This window comes from Phyllostomus discolor, chromosome 3 (assembly GCF_004126475.2).
Source record: "Phyllostomus discolor isolate MPI-MPIP mPhyDis1 chromosome 3, mPhyDis1.pri.v3, whole genome shotgun sequence".
Classification (NCBI taxonomy): domain Eukaryota; kingdom Metazoa; phylum Chordata; class Mammalia; order Chiroptera; family Phyllostomidae; genus Phyllostomus; species Phyllostomus discolor.
In genome coordinates this window covers 131,412,709-131,418,708 of record NC_040905.2, presented here as the reverse complement: position 1 = coordinate 131,418,708, position 6,000 = coordinate 131,412,709, and the positions used below count along the sequence as shown (strand labels likewise).

Sequence of the window (6,000 nt, the reverse complement as noted above, 5' to 3'; positions counted from 1 at the left end):
GAGTAGTGATTTAATGTCTTCATTAAAATATTCAAGTCCTTTAGGATACCCACAGATGAACACAGTCCTTCCTTCTCCCTCTGCCCTGACCTGGGGTACTGCGTATCTCAGGAAAAGTGAAGTCCGTGATTTGGGTTCCTGGCACCATCAGCTATGTTGTTGCCAGAATCCCCAGTTAATCCAAAACCATGTGGCACCCTCTCATCGCCCACCAGCAAGGGTCCTTTCATCCCTTTTCTTCCAGGCAAAGTCTCTCCTGCTTTCTAAGCCACGTGGCAAAAGGGAGCACCCCAAAGTCACGTGGTCCTCACTCTCGCCAAAGCTGTGTGGTTCTCCCCTCACCAAAGCTGCGGGGGTCCCCACTCTGCCAAAGCCACATGGTTCTCTCCTCGCATGGCTGCCAAGTCTGGGTTTAAATATCTGTGCCAATCTTCCTCTGCACCCCCATTTCCCACTCTTCCGACAATCAGTTACACCTGCCAGCATTCAGGTATTCTTCCAGCTTGACTGGGCTGCCATCATAAGTCTGGGTAGGCCCCCTGCCATGGAACAAATGTTCTCCAAATTCTCATGCAGGTGCTATAACCAAAGGGAGCTTCCCCCCAGTTACATCTTGGGTGGAAGTCACTTCCATCCTCCTGGCTCAAAGCATGGCCACAGCTATTTAACATAAATATGAAACCAGTTAAAAGTTATAGATATGTTAAATGACCACGCCAGAGGTTAGCTGCAAAGCTGTTGCTTTACAAGATAGCTCTGCTTGTTCCTGCTCCATGTGTCCCTTCCCCCAATACACACCTGTGGGGGGAGGGGGGAGGTCATCCTGTATATCTTTTTAATATTTCCTGGACACCTTGAGTTCTGGACCCCATTCCAAATCCCTATTTGGGGCCCCCCTCTTGGCTGCACCGTATTACAATACTGTTGGGGGAGTAGTTGTACTATTGGCATCTAGTGGTACATGAAACAGCCCCCTTGAAAAAGAATTACCTGACCCCAAAGGTCAATAGTGGAGAGGTGGAAAAAGCAGGGAGCTACTGAAGCATTCCAACCATCTGACTGGTTGGCATCATTCCTCCTTTCTGAAACACTCCACTACTGCCTGGGCCATCAACATTAAACACACAAACGAAAGTAACAATTTTCCAATGCTTCCTGTTAGGTACAAGATTCACTTTTATAGGTGTGTTACCTAAATTGGTCCTCTAGTCGACCTGTGCACTTCCTATACCTGCCAAGGCGTCACCTGAGATAAGCGCTTTAATTGCTAGAGCAGATAGTACCAATCTTATTTGGAAGAAAAGGAGCCAGTGAAATCCCAAGAGCATTGCCAACGAACAAGTGTGCTGCAGGTCAGCGTACACACAGTGCTTTCCAATAATAAGTCCTGTCATTTAACCTGACAGCACTGGTGGAGGCAGTTTATTAGGAGGCAGCTGTCTCGGGCTTTCGAACTGAACCACTGGAACCACGTCTGCCCCGAACCGGCTGGCTGGTGGACACTGGCTGGTGGGGGGTGGGGTGGGTGAAGGAGAGAGCACCGAACTAGAATAGAGGAGGCGGTGAGGTGGAGAGGGAAGGGGCAGACCCTGGAATGCGGGGGCAGTTGGAGTAAGGGGCGTGAGCACGGCAGGGTTAGGTTTCAGACCTGGGATTCAGCCACCAGGTCCTCCAACTCCATAGGTGTCAAAACTGTTCCTTTCCCGCTCCTCCTGCAAATACCTAATCCGAACACTTAAAGGGCGTCTTAAGTGAAATAAAGTCAAACAAGTTCACGGGTGGCCGTGGGCATGGCCGGCTTTTGACTTCAAGAGAGGGTATTCCCGTTTACGGTTGAGGGCAGGGCACGGGATGGGGGGAGGTCGGGTCTTGCAAAGGATTTCCCTCTCCCTACTTTCCAGGTAGAGTAGGCAAGCAGACGAGGCTCGCGTCGGGGCAGCGACAGCCCGCGGATGCCCTTGGGCCGTGTCCAGCCTCATCCGGAAGGCAAAGTGCACGCCGGAGGTCGACTAGCTCCCCCAAGGACTAGGAAAGCTTATCACTGAATTAAACACCTCCCACTGCGCGAAAACGAAACCCTAGAGACCTTACTTCCGGCGTCAGTACCTCGCACCCCGTCTCGTAGAGATCCGAACACCTCCCCTTCCCGACACGCACCTGGGGCCCAGAAGCCCCGCCCACTTACCGCGCCAAGTGATAGTGGCTCTAGGCCCCGCCCCACCGCCCCGCCCAGGGCCCGCTGTGTACAGTCCCTTCACTCCAGGCCCCGCCCCGCCGCCCTGCCGCCAGGTGAGTAGCGACAGTCCCGTTCCGCCGCAAGTCAGGGATCGTTCTCTGGCTCGCTAGGCCCCGCCCTACTGCCTGGAACGGCGGAGCTCACTCGCGCCCCGCCTCCCCAGCCGCCAGGTGAGCAGCTGCAGGCCCCGCCCATCTCTCTTGGCGCTTGCGCAATACGGCCGGTCGGGGCTGAGGCCTGGCGGCGCGGCCCTCGTAGTCGGCGGGTGCAGTGCGCGTGCGCGGTGCGGCCGGGGGCGGGAGGCGGTGGCGGCGGCCGAGGAGCGGGGGCGGGGCGGCGCCGTCTGGCTCGGTCGAGCCGGGGCGGGAGCTCGGCGCAGGACAGTGGGACCCGCGGGTTGAGGACAGCGGCTTCGGTGGCCGGCAGGTGAGGCCATTGTGCCGCGGGAGAGCGGGTGCCACAAGGGGGTGCGGCGGGCTCGCTGTGGAGCGGCAGCGCCTGGGGAGCAGCGGGCCCCGGCGCATTGTCCGTGCGGCGGGCGGTGCCTGCACAGCGCCCCCTGCCGGCCGGGCTGCAGGCGGGGGGCCTGCGGCCGTTCGCCTTTGTTCACCGCCCCCGCCAACATGGCTGCCGCCCCCGGCCCGGCCGCACTGCGCGCTTTGTTCCGGACGCCGCGGTACCGGGCTGGCGGCGTGGCCTCGGGGCGGGGTGGGGGGGCACTGTGACGGGCGCCAGCGGGGGCGGGCGGGGTGAATTGCGTAACGCTGGCAGGGCCGGGGAGGGGGATCGGACCTCCCTACCCAAGGCGGGGGAGATGGTTAAGGGAGGGGGAGGGTACGAGTCTCCTAAAGCCCTGAGGGAGGGTGGGGAGGATGTGGGGAGAGGAGGGACGGGGGCGGGGACGAGGATGGGTCCAACGGGTACGGGGCCAGGCGTTGGGGGATCCCTTAGGAAGAGATGTACTGGGCTGGGACCCCTGGGGAGGGGAGGGGAGGGGAGGGGAGGAGGAGGTGGTTCTTTGGACCGTACCCTGACGCGGCCCTCCGGGGCCCCGGCGGTTGGCTTGGCGGAGAAGGTTGCTTTTCCGGGCTTTCCGTGAAAGCCCACCGCCTCTCTTGCGGCGCGGCACCCTGCGCCTTAGGCGCCTTTCGCCAAATGGGAGGGTGGCGAGGTCTGTGCCCTCACACACACTAACACACTTTTCCTCGCAATGACCTTGAGCGAATTCCGCAGGTTTTGTGGAGATGAATCCCACGACGCGGAAACTGCGCAATGCCTTGGGTTCGGTTCTGCCTGTATCTCCCCTGGAGATGAGACCTCCCATCTCACCTTTATAACTAGGCTGGATTTTAGTGATGGCCTTCGCAGTAAATGCCCTGAAATAGACATCCCAAATATGTGTAGGCAGTTTCATGTTTATTTGCTTTATTTGATTTGTGGGTTGGGATTCGAGTTTTGGAGAGGATTTTTTCCTGTATGTTGAAGTGGCAGGTGCGGATTATTTGGCGGTTTTAGCTGTATCACAAAGCAACACGAGATATGTTTAAGTGTCTTAAAGGATTACACTGTGTAATGTGACTTATACAGAAGACGGCATACCTGCAAAAGGAATACCTATATAACCTCTGTTGGAATTTTCTGGATCTTTGCAGTCGGGAAGGATTGATGGAGAATAGAGTAATTGCTTTTTACATAGCTTTTGTTAGGAAGTGAGAATTACGGCTAAACCTGTACTTACGGATGTATATACTAGGACATAATGAGTTTGTGAACATTCACAGAGGTTGTGGGTTTTCTTTCAGAAGTTGCGAAATTTCAGAGGGGGCTCAAGTGAAAATGAGACTTTCCTGATTGCCCTCCCCAGCCTTAGATAAAGGGCAAACACCAAAAACTTCTTGTAGCTGCTAATTTACAGAACATTTATTATTGAATTTGATAACATGTAAGGCTGCACAATGTCAAAATTACCAGTTGTAGTTACCAGTTTCTTGTGAAGAATAAAATAGAATTTATTTCTAAACTTGTGAGTAGGGTAATATTGTTAAAATGCTGAGAAATGGATAAGGGAAAAGGATCTTGGGTCATTTCTTTGTTTAATTTAGAATTTTTTAAAGACTTTTGATGATCCTAGGAATTTCTCCAGTAGTTTCTAATGGGACCTTTAATTACCAAGTTAGAATACAGCAACAATGTTTAGTTGGTTTTGGAATACCCGAAGCAGTGTTGCTTAAGGTGAATTCTCTGTGACACTATAGATTTATGGTTTTACGCCCAATTTATGGTTTTCCACTTTACAATGGTATGAAAGCAATGTTCATTCAATACAAATCAAACTTCAAATTCTGAATTTTGAGCTGATCCTGTGGTAGTAATATGCTGTACCATACTTTCTCTAGATGCTGGGCAGGGAGACACAGCTCCCAGTCAGGCATGTGTTAAAGTCAATACTGTCTACACTGAACTGTGTTGCCAGTGTTTTGGAGACATGGTTTTGGGTTTTTGTATTCCATCACGTCTGCAAAACGGCCATCTATGTGTCCTGTTTCTGATAAGAGGAATGCAGTTACTCTTCAGATGAAACTCAAGATGCCATAATTGCGAAACAGTAGGCTAATGTAAGTGTTCTGAGCACAGTTAAAGCAGGCTAGGCTAAGCTGTAATGCTTGGTAGGTTAGGTGTATTGCATTTTTGATTTACAGTATTTTCAACTACGATGGGTTCGTTGTGATGCAACCCCATTGTAAGTCCAGGAGCATCTGTAGTTCTAAGAGATGCTATAGTTAGGATAAAGGATTCCTTGGTCGCCAAAGTTTGGGAAACAATGTTACTCCTTTTCTTCTCTCCTAGGATCACAGTTCACATTTTTTTTAATTGATAGTGGTTTTATTTATTTATTTTTTAAAGATTTTATTTATTTATTTTTAGAGAAGGAGGGGAGGGAGAAAGAGAGAGAGAAACATTAATGTGTAGTTGCTGGGGGCCATGGCCTGCAACCCAGGTATGTGCCCTGACTGGGAATCAAACATGCGACACTTTGGTTCGCAGCCCGCTCAGTCCACCGAGCTACACTAGCCAGGGCTTATAGTTCACATTTTTACAGTTGCAAATGCCAGGAATAGTGCACTAGTGATTTCCATATTTGGCCCCAGGTCCCTCTTTGTTTTGTTTTTAGTGTAATATCTATTAACACCTAAGAAAACTAGGTAATCTTGGTCATGGGGTTCCTTACAGTTTATTTTTATTTGTGTTATATTTTATTGATCATGCTATTACAGTTGTCCCGATTTTTTTCCCTTTTGCTTCCCTCCACCTAGCACCCCCCACTGCCTCAGGCAATGCCCCCACCCTTGTTCATGTCCATGGGTTATGTCTAAGTTCTTGACTCCCTTTCCTGTATTGTACTTTTTACATCCCCACAGCTATTCTGTAACTACTTATTTGTACTTCTTAATCCCCTCACCTCTCACCTGTTCTTTCCTCAGCCCCCCCCCCCCCCCAGCTCTTTATCTTTAACCTTTGGCATTTTAATTATGATGTATCTTGGGGTGGGCCTCTGCATCCATCTTGTTTGGGACTCTCTGTGCCTCTTGGACTTGCATGTCTCTTTCCTTCACCAAATTAGGGAAGTTTTCTTTCATTATTTTTTCAAACAGATTTCCAATTTCTTACTCTTCTGGCACCCTTATGTTGGATTGCTTAAAGTTGTCCCACAGGCTGCTTACACTATCCTTGTTTATTTTGGATTCTCTGTTCTTGTTACAGTG

The 6,000-nt window shown here is 51.2% G+C and overlaps 1 protein-coding gene across 1 annotated transcript in view; it reads left to right on the top strand.

The window, feature by feature from the left end:
• Positions 1-2,889: 2,889 nt before the first annotated feature.
• The window catches only part of SPIN1 (spindlin 1), a 79,264-nt gene continuing 76,153 nt past the window's right edge, over positions 2,890-6,000 (top strand). The window contains 1 exon segment of the mRNA XM_028531463.2: positions 2,890-2,912. The gene's annotated coding sequence lies outside the window, so the exon portion shown is untranslated.